Here is a 16378-nt window from a genome sequence, read left to right on the forward strand (position 1 = left end):
CAGCGGGCAGGGCAGTCCGCCAGACGGGCCATCCACGCCCACCCGCGGCCACCGCCGAAGTGACCAGAAATCCCACTGACCCAGGTCCTGTCCCGTCTGCAGAGGGGCTCGCTCAGCGGCCCGGCCCCACCCCCCCCCCCACCCGCCTGTGGGCAGGGCCGTGGCGACAGAGTGGAAGGCTTCCGTCTGACTGAGCCGGGGAGGGGGCCCCCTTGCTATCGCCTCCTCCCCGAGGCCACGCCCCTGTGTCCAGGGAGGTCGGCTCTGGGCTGTCCTCCCTCTTCTTTGAGGAGAACGTGGATCCTGACTGGGCTGGCGAGACGGACACTTGGCACCTCTCGGAGAGTCTGGGAATAGCAGCATCTCCACGCCCCACCCCTCCCCCTCCCACCTCCCCCTGCCCACCCATCCCTCCCTCCATCCATCCATGCTCCCATCTACCCATCCACCCTCTACTCACCCTCCTCCCTCTCCTCCCTTCTCCCCCTGCACCCTCCTCCCCCGCACCCTCCTCCCCCGCACCCTCCTCCCCGGCACCCGCCTCCCTCCTGCCACAGCCTCTCCTGTCCTTGCCCCCGGATACCCTCTCCTCCCTCAGGGAGCCCTCCCTGGGCGCTCGGGCAGGTGGGTGCCCACAGTGCCAGGCCCGGAGCCCGTGAGCAGGAGCCCGGCGCCCTCTCGCCCTCCCAGGTGGGAACCTGGTCTCTCCCTCCGCCCAGGACGCAGCCCGGCGGCCCCTGCCCGGAGGCTGTGTTCTCTCCTCTGCGGCCCCTTCAGCTCCACACCTGCTGCCCACTGCCCGCCCCACCCCCACGGCCCCACCCAGACACCTGCCCTCCGTGCGCCTGTGCTCGGGCCACAAGCCAGGGGCCTCCTGAGCCCCCTCACCCCCTGCCCCCTCCAGGCCGGCGCCCGGGCCCTCCGCGCACACCCCTGCCTGCCCAGCTCCTGCTTGGTCGGCTGAGGCCTCCCTGCCACCCGCCCACCCCCGTCACCTCTGGCCTGAAGCCGGAGGGATCCCAGCGAAAGCCAGCCCGACCCCCTCCCGGCTCCCTGCCCACCCACCGTCTGCGGTCAGCCTCCCCCCACCCCACCCAGGCACGCCCTCCTCGGTCCCTTCTCCTGGGCCCGTGCTCCGGTCAGGGGGGACCAGAGACACAGAGTCCTCACCAGAGTCCTCGCTGAGCACCTACTGGGTGCCCACCCTGTGCTGGGAGCGGGGCCTGGGACAGAGATGGCTGGCTGCGGCCTTGGGCGCTGCCCAGAGTGGGGGGCGGGGTCACGGGGGGGCGGTCCTCCTGTCGGGAAGGAGGAGGAGCCAGTGAGCTGGGGACTGGACGGGCGGGAGGCTAACAGGGGGGTCTGGGGGGGCAGGCGCCAGGACCCCCCAGAGGCCGGGGCAGGAGGAGGCGCGGAGGGGACAGCGAGTGGCGGGGCTGCCTCGGGGCGTCGGCGTCCTCAGAGGCGCTGACCAGGAGGGGCGCGAGCGGCAGGCCCTCCGGCTCCCGTGCAGCGGACAGGTGGGGTCAGGGGCAGCTCGGGGTCAACAGGCCGCTGACCAGAGCGGCTCAGGGACACCCTGGGGTGGAGCCGGGAGGGGCCGCTGCCCACAGACCGGGCGGGAGGCGGTGGGCGGGTCCAAGGCCCCATGGCTGGGACCACGGGGGGGGGGGGGGGGTGAGGCCGGGAGCCGGCGGGCGCCCCGGGAGTGCAGGTGCTCAGGGCTGGGGGGCAGGGACGTCCCCGACGCGGGACGTAGGCGTCCGGAGTTCAAGTAGTGTCCAGGGCTGAGGAGGGGGTGCAGGCCAGCAGGGCCCCGGGACCACCCCAGACACCCCGACATCTGGAGGAGGTGCCTTAGGCTCTGGGGCGCAGGAGGACCGAGCACCCCTCCCCCAGCCCCACCCCACCCCCCGCAGTGCGCAGCGCACCCCTGGGGGGCGGGGGGGGGGGACACGGGACAGGAGCCGGCCGCCGACACCCGCCAGGCCCGATAACGGCCGGGCGCCCGCCCCGGGAGCGCATTAATCTTGCCCAAATTAAAAGCTGCGGCGGGCGTTTAAGATTGAGGCCGCCACGGTTCAGCGCCGGGTGACCGCCAATTTTGATAAAAGTGTTTTAAGAGCCGGGAGACGGAGATAAATTGCCTGTGCGCGCCCCCGCCGGGGGACGGCACGCGGACGCCCGTCGCCCTCGCCGGTGACATCACCCGGCAGGACCCTGTGGGGGCCCCTCACCCCCCCCCCCCCCGGGGGCCAGCAGCCCTGCATCCCGACCAGGCCCGGCCGTCACCTCCGCCTGCCGTGGCCGGCGGGTCTCCCACCCCAGGCCCAGGCCCGGGAGGGGCGGCTGGCTCAGCCCAGGGCCAGGCCCAGCCCCACAGCCATCGCCGCAGCCTCTGGTCGGGGCAGTGGGCTGGGTGCTGGCCATGAGGCGGCAGAGGCCTGGGAAACCTGGGGGAGGCTTTGCCTGGGGACCCCACTTCTCCTCCAACTTGGCTGAGCCCTTGGCTCAAGGTCAGGGTCAGAGCCCTCCTCCAGGGAGCCATCCTCACGGCTCCCCTGCCCCCATCACCCATGGGACCCCCAGTGCCGTCCATCACTGCCCCTCTCTGCTGCCCCTGTCTTCGGGGCGGAGCCTGGCCCCCTCCCCGTCCTCTACCCGCCGCAGCCTTGGTCCTGGCCAGTCCCTCACCTCACGCCCCTGCTTCAGGTGTAGGAGGGGCCTGGGGCAGGTGGATGTGGCCCCGCCAATCTCTGGAAGGAGGCAGCCCTCGCATGGAGCCTGGTCTGAGAAGCTCTCCTGGAGGGCTTCCTGGAGGAGGAGGCTGGGCGGGACCAGGGCCAGGCAGAGAGTCCTGAGTGAGGCTGGAGAGGGGAGAGGGGAGAGGGGAGAGGGGAGAGGGGAGAGGCGGGAGGGGATAGCACCGGGTCGGGATGGGGCAGGCCCAGGACAGGCCGGGGACTTGGGCAGCTCTTGGCTGCCCCCAGGGAGCCGTCCTGCTCCCTCAGCCGGATGAGTGTTGGTGGCCTCCGCCTTTCCTCACAAAGTTCCAGCCCGCGAGAAGCACGCAGCCCGTGGCCGGCATCGCCGCCCCGGAGCAGCCGTGAAATTGATATTTAAAACTAATTGTACGGTGCCCTCGGGCAGCAGGACCGGGTGCGGGCCGCAGCCTCGCTCATCCCATCTCGCCGTGGGCTCCGTCCGTGACCCCGGCTGGGAGACTGGGGGGCCGAGGACGCGGCTTATCTCGGGCAGCCAGCGCAGCCCACCCCCATGCTGGCTGCGGCCCCTCCCCCCGCCCGCCGGCCACTGCGCGGCCCCTTCCCCGGAGCATGGCCCTCGATCTCATAACATCCAATTACTGACCCGCTGCTGTCTGGGGCTCGGATCCAATCGCTCAGCCGCGGCGAGCAGCCCCGAACAGGTCAATCTCAGCCGGTTAGACACGGTGTCCGACGCCAGGCGGCACGCAGCCGCCCCGCCACCCCCCGCCCGCCCCCGGAGCCAGAGGCAGGGTGCCCAGCGGGGTCGCGGCGGCTGCCAGCCTCAGTGGTCTGGCTCTGGCTGTGGAGCGAGCCTGGCGGGCATGCACACAGGGGCAGCGGCCGCTAGACAGGCCGCCAGAGACCGACCAGCAGGCTCCGGGCCGGGTTGCAGCCCCGGACGGTCCCTCAGAGACCCTGTCGCCTGGGCCCTGGGCGGGCGGGGGGCTCGCCTGCCCTGACCGTGTCCGCCTGCCCTGACCGTGTCCGCCTGCCCTGACCGTGTCCGCCGGCCCTGGCCGTGTCCGCCTGCCCTGACCGTGTCCGCCTGCCCTGGCCATGTCCACCTGCCCTGACCGTGTCCGCCTGCCCTGACCGTGTCCGCCTGCCCTGACCGTGTCCGCCTGCACTGACCGTGTCCGCCTGCCCTGACCATGTCCGCCTGCCCTGACCATATCCGCCTGCCCTGACCGTGTCCGCCTGCCCTGACCATGTCCGCCTGCCCTGACCGTGTCCGCCTGCCCTGGCCGTGTCCGCCTGCCCTGGCCGTGTCCGCCTGCCCTGGCCGTGTCCGCCTGCCCTGACCATATCCGCCTGCCCTGACCGTGTCCGCCTGCCCTGACCGTGTCCGCCTGCCCTGGCCGTGTCCGCCTGCCCTGGCCGTGTCCGCCTGCCCTGACCGTGTCCGCCTGCCCTGGCCGTGTCCGCCTGCCCTGACCGTGTCCGCCTGCCCTGACCGTGTCCGCCTGCCCTGACCGTGTCCGCCTGCACTGACCGTGTCCGCCTGCCCTGACCATGTCCGCCTGCCCTGACCGTATCCGCCTGCCCTGACCGTGTCCGCCTGCCCTGGCCGTGTCCGCCTGCCCTGGCCGTGTCCGCCTGCCCTGGCCGTGTCCGCCTGCCCTGGCCGTGTCCGCCTGCCCTGGCCGTGTCCGCCTGCCCTGACCGTGTCCGCCTGCCCTGACCGTGTCCGCCTGCCCTGACCGTGTCCGCCTGCACTGACCGTGTCCGCCTGCCCTGACCATGTCCGCCTGCCCTGACCGTATCCGCCTGCCCTGACCGTGTCCGCCTGCCCTGGCCGTGTCCGCCTGCCCTGGCCGTGTCCGCCTGCCCTGGCCGTGTCCGCCTGCCCTGGCCGTGTCCGCCTGCCCTGACCGTGTCCGCCTGCCCTGACCATGTCGCTGCAGATAGAGTCGGGGAGGGAGGTGGTACTCCCATGTCCCTCCCGCTGCGGCACCCGTCCTGGGGCGGGGCCTGGCCGCTCCCCGTGTCCGCTCCGTGGGTGGCCCTGGATCTAGGGACGTGTTGTCCCAGGAAGGAGAGAGGAGACCCCACAGGGGACGGGCACACTGGCAGGAGCCCAGGGCCTGCGGCCAGCACAGCAGCTGGAGGAGGCAGGAGGGTCCTCCCTCAGGGCCGTCGAGGGACCGCGGAGTCAACGAGTGCCGTGGCTGGTGCGGCACCTGCCCCCGCCCCCCGCCCCCCAGCCTTCCGCTCCTCCCGCAGCCTCCGCTCACACCCCTGCCTCCTGCACAGCCTCTGTCCATCGGATCCATCCAGAACCCTCAGTCCCAACCAGGTCGCCCACAGCGCTGTCCCCTGTGACCCGGCACCATCGGTCCGCAGGGCTCCGGTGCCCTCACAGACTCCTACTCTGTCCCCGGGACCAGGGTGCCTCCCCTCCCCCTCGCAGAGTCACCCCCGCTGTGGAGAGGACACGGGCAGAGCCGGGAGTCACAGGCAGACCCAGGTCACACTGAGCCTCAGGCCGGCGGCTGTGGCTGGGGAGACACCCGCACGGCTGCCGTGACCGATAACCTACCACCCGAGGAGAGCGTGGAAGGACGTGTGTGACAACTGCCCCCGTCAGCCGGTGTGAACAGGGAGTAGGACAACCGGACATCCGGCCCGAATGTCACAGCCCGGGAGTGCTGTATCAGGTGAGGAGAGTGAGGGCGGCTCTCAGCACAGCCACAGCCCCGGCAGCCCCCCAGGGCCCCCCAGGGCCTTCCACCCTCAGCCTGTAGTGGAGGTGCCACCGACTCACGTGGCCTGCTCTCCCCCTGCAGCTGGGCCCCAATGTAGGTCACTCACTGCCCGCCCGCCGCGGCACTGACGCGCATCCAGACAGTGAGCGGCTCGGCTCCTATCTGATCAGCAGCCTCTTCACTCATCGGCACCACCGGGCTATTAAAACCCCATGTCCCAGTTAACTGGATGGCAACAGAGTGAGGGCAGCAAAGCAGGCATTGTTCTCATCACCACAACCATCACCGTCACCCATTCCATCCATCATCACCACCATTACCATCACCTTTATCACCATGACCATTACCATCACCACCATAATTATTGTCATCATCATCACCATCATCACCTCATCATCACCACCAACACCAGCATCACCTCCTCACCATCATCATCACCATTATCTTCACCTCATCACCACCATCATCATCACCATCATCACCTCCTCACCATCATCATCACCATCAACACCATCATCACCACCATCATCACCTCATCACCACCATCATCACCATCATCATCACCTCATCACCACCATCATCATCACCATCAACACCATCATCACCTCCTCACCATCATCACCATCATCACCTCCTCCCCATCATCATCACCAACAACACCATCATCATCACCATCATCACCTCATCACCACCATCACCACCACCATCATCATTATCACCATTGCTGTTGCCATCAACTCCTTGATTATCTCCTTCATCATCTTTACTGTCACCACCACCATTGTCAACATCATCAGGGTCACCACCATCATCCAAAGTCAATTTCCAGTTGCCCAGTCAATGGCTAAGGGCATCGATGACTCGCTCAAGGCCACTCAACCGGTCTGTAGAAGAGCAAGGGCTCCAGCTGAGACGCCGTCCAGCCCGACTTCCTCCCGGTCCCGGGGAAACGCACCCGAGTCGCCACCGCGGCCGGCCTCCGCCTCCCTCCCGGGGACTCGCTGACTCGGGCTCCGGAACCTGCTCACTCCCTCGGCCGTGCCCCGTCGGTGCGAGACGAGAGGCTCCTTCTCCGTAATACCCAATAAATAACCGGGATTTAATTGAATTAATATCGACAGCATGTAATTGCTCCTCGCTGCTAAGCCTGCCTAGGAGGGGCGGCGAGGGGGCGGAGCGGGGAGGTTATTGCTTTAAAAAAAATGCCCTCAGCCCCAAGCAGCATCTTGGCCGTATTATTATAGGAATAATGAGGGCGGCTGATTTGATCTCTCCGTCCACAATGGAGGAGCATGCCGCCCCATAAGCAGCCCAGCCCTTTGTCCCTGCGGGCTGTTTGTGGTAATTAAAATCAATAGGGTCTTCCTCGCAGCCTCTTTAGCTGCTCAGCACCAGGCGCGCTGCCCGAGCCGGACCAGCAAACACGCTCGCCCCGTGTCCGTGCCCTTCCCGGGCGCCCGCTGCGAGGTGGGGGGGGGTGGCAGGTGGGCTCCGGGAGCTGGTGGCCAGCCCGTGTCTGCGGGCACAGCCCCAAGCCAACCAGGAGGGGCCCCCGTGGGGGCTGCCCTGGGCTCGGGGTCCGTGCGGAGGGTCGAGGGCTCTCCCAGCTCTGCTCTGGGCCCTGACTCCCCTCACGCTACCTGACTGCTCTGGGCCCTCACTGCCCTCCTGCACCTGCCCAGGGTCGCCTCACACCTGAGCCTTTCCCGGCGGCCCTGGGCGGCCACGCCACGTCTCCCGGCAGCATGAGCTGCCAGGCGCTCGCTCAGCCCCTCGGGGACAGGCGCCCCGTGGCCTCCGCACGGGCCCAGTCCGGGGCCCTGGGAGCCGCGGGCGTGGGCCAGCCCGGTTCGCACCACGGGCAGGTCTGGTCTGTGCAGAGCGACGGCTGGCACGGGCGGCGCAGGGTGAGCCCTGGGCGCGGCGCCCTCGGGGACCGGGAGGCCCAGGCGGGGTGTGGAGCCTGAGCGTGACGTGAGCGGAGGGCGGACGGGAGCCGCGGGTGGGGTTATGGAGGGAAGTTTCTCCAGGGGCCGGGAGGCCAGGAGAGGCAGCTGTGTGCGCTGGGCCTGAGCTCAAACGGGCCATGGATACGCACACACAAGGACACACATGCACACGGATATACATGTGCATGGAGACCCGTGTGCACAGCCACCTATGCACACACGTGCACTCGCGCCCACACCCGTGCACACGCCCTCACACAGCGCTCACTGGCTGGGAGCCTCGGCCTCAGGAACCGCACGTCTCCCGGCTTGAGGCTGAGGGACCATCACCGAGCGAGGTGGCCCCCGCGGCTCCCCCTCCCTCCCTCCCTCAGCGCTGCCCCTGGGCAGAGGGAGGTGCCGCACTGGGCTCAGGCGGCAGGAGAATGCCCGCGGCTCCCGTGGCCGAGGTCAGAGGTCAGCGCATCAGGGAACAGCCCTCCCCAGGCCGTTCGGACGGGAAGGAGACCTTGGGGGGGTGGGGGAGCCCGGCACCACAGAGGAGGTGTGGACGGGAAGGTGGACGGGGGCCCGTGGCCTGGGCAGTGCTGACTCCGCTCCACCATGCCCCCCGCCCCCCGCCCCCCGCCCCCTGACCCCCCGCCCCCCGACCCTGGGAAGCCTTCAGGCGAGGCGGGTTCCGGGCCGTGCTCACGCTGCCGAGCTCCCTGTGCGGCTCCTCGCCCTGCTCGGGCCTCGCGCCCCCCCCCCCCCCCCCCCCCCGCACAGCTCCTGCAGGGGACTCAGACACACGGCGCCCACCTGCGGCCCCGGCAGGAAAGCCCCTCTCAGCGGGGTGGGGGGCCCCGGCGGGCAGTGGCTGCTGGGAACACTCAGAAAGGACCTCACCCAGGCCCCCCAACTTACTCCAATGTCCCCGCCTTTCCCCCATCTCTCCGCCTGGCTCTCCCTACACCAGGGAGGACTGTCAGCCCCTCGTGCGGGAGGGCAGGTGGTCAGCCAGGTGGCCTCCCGCCATGGCCCAGCCCAGCCCTGCCCGCACCGCGGCCTGTGGTCCCGGTGCTGTGGGTGGGGTGTCCTCGGGGACAGCTCGGTTTGCAGGCAGGAGATGGGGCGAGAGGGAGCGTTCAGGGGGACCTGCAGGCTAGGGCTCATCCAGGGCCACCTCAGGCCCTGCCCCCTGCCCCCTGCCCCCCTGTCCCCTGCCCCCAGAAGGCGCCTGGCTGAGCCCCTCCTCCCTTCTCCTCCCTCGCGGGGCAGATGGGGCCTGAGCTCCCTTGGCCCCTGAGACACTGGGGGCCCAGGTCACGGGGAAGATGGCCCCATGCAGAGTCTCAGCTGGTCACCCCGCCCAGACGGGGGGGGGAGGGGGCACTGCGCCCCGCCTGAGCACCCCAAGGGTCAGGACCCCCATCCAGAGCTGGGGCATGGGACGGGGTGTGGGTCGGGGAGTCCTGGGCCCCCAGGGCTACTGCGGGCTCCACAGGCAAGCGGGAGGGCGGGACGGACCTGCAGGCCCCACCCCGGGGCGCTCACCCACCAGCGGGGGGGGGGGGGGGGGGGCTGAGCCTGAGGACCCCGTGACCCTGGCTGGGCCCCAGGCCCCCGGGGGTCGAGGAGGCTGTTGGGAGCCAGACCCTCCCCAGGAGCCGTGCTGGCCCAGGGAAGAGCTTCATTCCCTCTGAAAGGCGTTTCGGGGGTGGTGCTCTGTGGCCCCTTATTAGTAAAGGGAACCTGCCTCCAGCGGCTTTGGGGGGGCAGCGCCTCGCAGCCGGAGGTCCCCTCCCGCTGGCCAGCAGGTGGCCCCTGGGACAGTGATCTACGAGCCAACGTCCCGCGTGTCCACCAGCTGACCTCGGATTAACTGTCTGCACCCCCACAACAGCACCCGAAGAGGGAGCGCCCATTTCTCTCCGGCTCTGGGAGATGCCCACGTCTCCTCCGCCTGCGCAGTGCCGGGAATTCCACCAGGAGACACCGGCACCTCGCGGCTGCGGCCAGCTGGGGGCTGGGAGGGGGCTGGGGGCTGGGCGGGGGCGCCCGCAGGAGGCCAGGTGGCGGGGAAGCCACGGCCCCACGGCAGCGCCTGCCTCCAGGGGCCCGGAGCCCACCCGTCACAGTGAAGCTCCCCTGCGGTTCCGGAAACTTCCTCTGGCAAAGCCCGTCCCACTGGAACCCAGGCCCCCGCCTCAGCCGAGCCTGCTGAGCACGCCGAGGGCCGAGGCCGCAGCCCTCCCTCCTGGAACAGGCCGTGGCGGGGAGAGGACGCGCACGGCAGAGACAGTGAGTGCACGGCAGGCCCAGGGCGAGCAGGAGGTGGGAGGGGGAATGGAGTCGGCAGGGGGGCCTCCGGGCCAGTGAGGCTGGAGCACGAGGAGGAGCACGTGCCGGGAGGGGACAGAGGGCAGAGCGGTGGGAGGAGGGGCGCCGAGGAGGCCGCTGCCTGAACCTCCTGGCCCCTCGGAAGTCAGGGCGGTGAAGGGCACGGGGCAGGCCTGACTCTGGGCCCCGGGACCGTCCTCAGGGCCGCGCCATCCCTGCTCCCAGGATCCCAGGTGCAAGCAGGCGTGGGCCCCGCCCAGGGCTTTGGAGATGAGGAGGGACACGCGTGTGGCTAGCCCCGGGGCCGCTACGAGAAAATACCCTCACGGTCGCCAAACACATTCATAAAACCAACACAACCACCACACACACACACACACACGTGCCACACAGGCACACCCATGTGTGTACATACATATGAGCGCATGCATGCACAAGCGCTCACACACAGCACCTGTCAGCTCACACCCAGCCCACTACCATCACGTCATACATGGGAGCCACGCTCATGCCCCGCCACACCCTGCTGACCCGCCTGCCAGGCCCTCACTGGGCAACGGGAGCCACAGGGCCCCCGGCACACGGCAGAGCGGGCGACGCCCCCCCCCCCCCCCCCGCACATGGCAGAGCGGGCAGCTCCCCCCCCTGCCCCCGCACACGGGCGGCTCCCCGGCACACGGACGGCTCCCACAGGAGGTGCGCGGGGTGACCGGGCCCTGGGAGCTCATTCATCTCGCTGACCACCCCGGAGCTGCCTCCAGACTGCCCTCTCCAAAGCTGGGCGCCGGGCACGCGGAGGCCTTGGCTCAGGGCCCAGCCCGTGGCCAGAGGAGAGCGGGGGGGGGCGGGGGGCCTGGGCCCAGCTGCCTCTGTCTCCTCTCAGCACGTTGACCCCTGGGCAGGCAGCACCAGGGCCTCCAGCAGAGGGAGGAGCCTGGAGGACAGCCCGCCCCTCCCTCTGCAGCCGGTGCCTCGTGCCAGGTGCTGGGCCAGGTGGCCACACACGTGCTGCTGCCGCCGAGGCCCGCCCTCCCTGCCTCTCAGGCCTGTCAGTCAACTCCCAGCATCCTTCAGCCACTGCTCCTCCGCCGGACCGGACCCCTCGTCCCCACGCGCCCCTTGCTGGAGGCTCAGTGCTTTCTGTCCTCCGGACACACGTGTGGGGCCTCACACCTCCGCCAGGAGGGTCCCCGGCAGGAGGGTCCCCGGGTAGGAGGGTCCCCGGCAGGAGGGTCCCAGGCAGGAGGCTCCCCGGCAGGAGGGTCCCCGGCAGGAGGGTCTTGCACATCTGGGGCCCCCAGAGCCCCTGGGCCCAGTCCTGCCATGCATGTGAAGCCGGGACCCAAGGCAGGCCAGGGTGTGGCCTCCCACGGGGGCAGATGTTCTTGTTCCCAACCCACCAACTCCGGGTGGGCACGAGCGGGGCAGCATGGGGGCGGGGCCGCCACCCGAGATGGCCCGGAGCCGTGGGCACACCCAGAGCCGGCCCCGCGGGAGGAGCAGGTGAGGAGCAGGGGCTCCTGGGGAACAAGGTGGAGGCGGCCAGGGTGGGCGGGAGGGCGGGGCCGGGGCAAGTCTGGGGGCAGCGTGGGGTGCGCGGCGGGATCAGGGCCCCTGCGGGGTTCAGGCGGGCCGGCGAGGGGAGGGGCCGCCTCACGCTGTGTCCCTGACAGCGTCCATCTCTCCAAATTGATGCCTGACGCCCACAGCGACCGGGAAGGGAGACGTGGCGGTAACTCTCGGGAAGTGGAAAACAATATTATCGCCACAAATATGATCACTGGCCGCCAGGTTAACGCTCCGGAGCAGTGAATTATGTGACCCGGCGCGCCTATAATTCTTGGGAGCTTTATGGAGTCAGGAGAGGCCGGGCGCTGACAAGCACTTAACAGCCAGAACCGGCCCCCGGGCTCGCGGGCGCTTGATTTAGCCGCGGGCACGGGCGGCTCCCTCCGCCTGGGGCGCGAGATGATGGGCAGGGGCTTCTGGGATCACAGCCTTCCCTTGTCGCCGCCGGTTGTCACTCTCGGGGCGCAAACACGCGTGACCCACGGGAGCAGCAGAGCCGAGGGGTGTCCTCCGGCCGCGGGCGCTGGGGCCTCCGTGGGCACCTGCCCTTCGGACAGGAGGGTGGAGACCGGCGAGGGGCTTGCCCAGCAGCTGCACACCCTCTGGGCGGAGGGCGCGGGGGGGCCCAGCCCAGAGGGTCACAGCCGGAGGCCTGAGCCCAGGCGAGAGGCGGCTCGGAGCCCCGCCCCTTCTCAGGAGCCGCTGAGCCGGCCTGGCCCAGGAGGGGGCGAGGGGCCGGGAGGAGGGTCGGTGGTGAACTCCCGATTGCACCCTGTTCCCCGCCCTGGACAGGCTCTGGGCACAGGGGCCCCGAGGCCACGGCAGGGGGCGAGGGTGGGGAGTGCGTGGGGTTAGGGACCTAGAGGGATCCCCGGCCCGGCTGCCAGGGTCCGGGCCTGTAGGAGGTGCCCTCGGTGGCCTGGCTCTGGCCCCGGCCACTCCTCAGGGAGCCGCAGCGTGGCACCTGAAGGCACCTCCCACCGAGGGGGCTCTGGCCGGGTGCCAGCGCTCGCCCCCCGCGTCCTGGGCACCCCGACCTCGCTGGTCTCGGGGAATTTGCTGGAAGTGCTGGCCAAGGTCTCTCCAGGTCCCAGGACACCAAAAGGGGTGTCCCTCTGTCCTGGGTCCTAACCAGCCACCCACGGGGCGGGGTGGGGGGATCTGACTCTTCCCGCCGCCGGCGTCCGGGAGGCTGTGGTGGGCGTCGGGGCCCAGCCTGGGTGCCCTGCAGGCGTGGGGCTCAGGGCCAGGCTGGAGGCCAGGACGGGCGGCAGCTGGGGGCCTGTCTCCCACCGAGCGGGACGACCACACAAATGTCATGTAATTTACATGACAAAGTGGCGCCATTATTGGGAGCTGACAGGATGCCGGCTGGGGCAATTTCCGAAAATTATTTAAACAATGTAATGAGTTAAATGTCAGCGCTGGCTAATTATGTTTATGCTAATTGTTAATTAGCCCCATAATGGAGACAGTCTTAATTAACAATAGTTCTGCATGCGGGAGGCGGCTCACGGTGGGTGACGCGCACGCAGTCCCTCGCCAAAGCCGGGGTCAGCTCCCTCGCCCCGGCCCAGCAGGGCCCTGCCAGCCGGCCCAGGAGCGGGAGGCCCCCAACCCCAACCTGCAGGAGACGGGGCCGCCTCCCCCGGGGTCTGTGGTCTGTCCACTGGGGCGGCCAGGGGCCCACCCTCCGTCCCCCTCCCCCCACCACCTCCAGAGCAGGGTGGGGTGGGGTGGGTGCCGTGGCTGCTGGGGTCCCGCATGAGCCCCCCGGGGGCCGGAGAATGAGAACCCCAGCCCTGCCAGGCCCTCCACTCTCCCCCCCTCGGCCCTGGACCTGGGCATCTAGTGCTGAGAGGACATCTCAGGGCGCAGGGGGGGCGAGCGTCCTGCCCCCCCTTTCCTCTAAACCGGCTCTGCAGCTCGGCAGCGGGAGGGTCTTCCCCGCGGGCATGGCCCCCAGGAGCTGCTGTGGCTGCAGATCTGGGCCCCGGGGGGTCCGAGAGCAGGGTCGCCGCGCACCCAGGGCTGGCACTGGACCAGGGACCTGGGGCGGCACCCTGGGGAGGGCCAGGCCGGAGCCCGGTGTGACCACCCTTGTCTTGCGACCTGCTCTCAACCTGCCCCGACCGGGGGTGCCGGCCGCGGGAGAGGCCAGCCCCTCACGCCTCCGTCACTCTGCTGGCCAGGAGCAGTACCAGCTCCCACCACACGTGACCACCTGGCCTCTGACCCCCCGAGCACCTACCCTGGGGCCCCACAGGCTCAGGCCCTGGGTCCGAGTCCAGCGGGTGGACAGGCGCTGGGGCTGCCCTCGGCCAGAGCCCCCGCCCCCGCTGTGCACATGACCAGGGTGGCCCCGAGGGGAGGCCGGACCAGCCCACGTGGCGGAGGAGTACCAGGCGTGAAACGAAGTGCGTGTCACAACATGGAGTCACAGAGGAGAGGGGATGCGCAGAAGAAATACTTGAAGAAATAGTGGCCGCCCGGCCGGTGTGGCTCAGTGGTTGAGCATCGGCCTAGGAACCAGGAGGTCACGGTTGCACCCTGGTCAGGGCACACGCCCAGGATGTGGGCTCGATCCCCCGTGTGGGACGTGCAGGAGGCAGCCACTCAGTGGTTCTCTCTCATCATGGATGTTTCTCTCTCTCTCCCTCTCCCTGCCTCTCTGAAAGCAATACAAATATAGTAAACGTAAGAAGAAAAAATAGCGGCCTAAAACTTCCAAAATCTGTAAAAGACAAAACTATAGATTCAAGAAGCTCAGTGGACTCCAAGAAGATGAACTAAAAAACAAACAAAACCAAACCCCATGCCCAGAAATGGACCCCAACTACTGACACCCAGACAGAGAGGGGCCCAGACAGCAGCCGAGGGAACCTCCATCACTCAGGGCCCAGAACCCACGCCCAGCGAAAACCCTTCGGAGATGAAGGCAGAACAATGCCGTCTTCGGCCATTCAGAGACTGGGCCCCGAAGAGGCTCACGGGTCCGCCTCAGAGGGGAACGGGGCGTCCGGAGTGAAGCCACGGAAACCTCGGGTGCCGGGGAAACTCCTATTTCTTCTTCCTTTACAGCAGGAATCGGAACGCCCTCGAGGGGACGTGGGTGCTCGCAGGCGGCGTGATGAGACGGCGACAGGCACAGACCAGGGTGACGGCCGTTTGGGCACCGAGTCTCCCGCACCCCGCGTGCGGCGGCAAAACACTGATTCTCAGGAGACTGCGACCAGCTCGGTGTCCGCCCCGCGCTCTCCTCGGCAATCGCTAAGGATATCGTACAAGGAGGCGGCGCAGGCTGACCAGGCAGAGTGAGACGCTGAAGGTGTTATAAAGAAGCGGGAGAGGGGACGAGGCAGGCGCCCGGGGAGGGTAACACGGCGACAGAGCCGACCCGACACGCATGGGGACGGTCCCTGTCTGTGGTCTAAGCCGCCGATTCAAAGGCAGAAGTTCTTGCACAGGATTGAGAACAGTCCCGTGGCGTCCTGTCCACACAAATCCACTTTAAATGTAATTGTACGGCGCCTCAAGGTAAAGGATGTAGGATATACCACGGAAACAGTCATCACAGGACAGCCGAGGGGGCCCTAGCCAGTGTGGCTCAGTGGATAGAGCGTCGGCCTGCGGACGGAAGGGTCCCGGGTTCAATTCCGGTCAAGGGCACATGCCCAGTTTGCAGGTTTGATACCGGTAGGGGGTGTGCAGGAGGCAGCCAATCAATGATTCTCTCTCATCGTTGATGTTTTTCTCTCTCTCCCTCTCCCTTCTTCTCTCTAAAATCAATATACACTGAGTAGCCACATTATTCTGATCTCTGAACGCATAATAATCTGGCCACTCTCTCTCTATATATATTAGAGGCCCGGTGCATGAATTCGTGCATGGGTGGGGTCCGGCCAGCCGGGCCAGGGGGAGGGGACATGGGTGGTTGGCCAGCCTGCCTGCTGGTCAAACTCCTGGTCGAGGGGACAATTTGCATATTAGCCTTTTATTATCTAGGATATACACTGAGTGGCCAGATTATTATGCGTTCACAGATCATAATAATCTGGCCACTCAGTGTATATTTTTCAATTTAAATTAAAAAAATATTGCCCTGGCTGGTTTGGCACAGTGGATAGAGCGTCAGCCTGCAGACTGAAGGGTCCCGGGTTCGATTCCAGTCAGGGGCACATGCCTGAATTTCAGGCTCCATCCCCAGTGGGGGGCGTGCAGGAGGCAGCCGATCAATGATTCTCTCTCATCATTGATGTTTCTATCTCTCTCTCTCTCTCCCGTCCTCTCTGAAATCAATAAAAATATTTTTTAAAGTATAAATAATAAATAAATAAACAAATATTTAAAGATAAAAATAACACCAATTCTACATAATCTCTACGAAAACAGAAGAGTTAACCCTTTCCAACCTAGTTTTTTAAAAATATTTCTCTATTTGTTAAAATATCTTTTTATCTATCGTCTTCCTCCTGCACGCCCCACACGGGGATTGAGCCGGCACCCCAGGCGTGTCCCTGACCCAGAATCCTGGTTGGTGGTCGATGCTCAACCACTGAGCCACACGGCCGGGCCGCGTCAGCTTTGGAGGCCCGCTTTACCGCTTTACCCGAATCCGGCAGCAGGCAGAGCAGACACGGCGAGCAGCCGCAGAGCAGGCCTCTCCTGGCCGTCTGTGCAAAACCTCCCACAGAATGTCAGCCCACGGAGCCCAGCCACGCGCAGGAGAACAGGATCGTCCTGACCCAGGGGGGCGTCTGGGGAAGGCCTGGGGCTGGCTGGCAGGGAGGGGGCTGCAGTGGCCCGCGGCCCTGTCAGTGCGGCACAGAGCCAAGGACCAGGTGTCTAGAGCCGAGGCCCCTGGGCAGGTGGACTTAGCTGGTAGCCACAGCCCAGCGCCTCCAGGCCGCTCGGAGAGCCAAGTCCCACCTTCCCCTGGCCCCCTGCCCTCTGCCCTCTGCCCTCTGCCCTCTGCCCTCTGGGGGCCCCTCCTGAGCACCAGCTGGTCCTGTGGTTTTAGCAAAGGCCCTGGTGCCAGAAGGGGCTGCATTTTCCCCAGGCGCCG

Source organism: Cnephaeus nilssonii (assembly GCF_951640355.1).
Source record: "Cnephaeus nilssonii genome assembly, chromosome: 1".
NCBI classification, from domain to species: Eukaryota; Metazoa; Chordata; class Mammalia; order Chiroptera; family Vespertilionidae; genus Cnephaeus; species Cnephaeus nilssonii.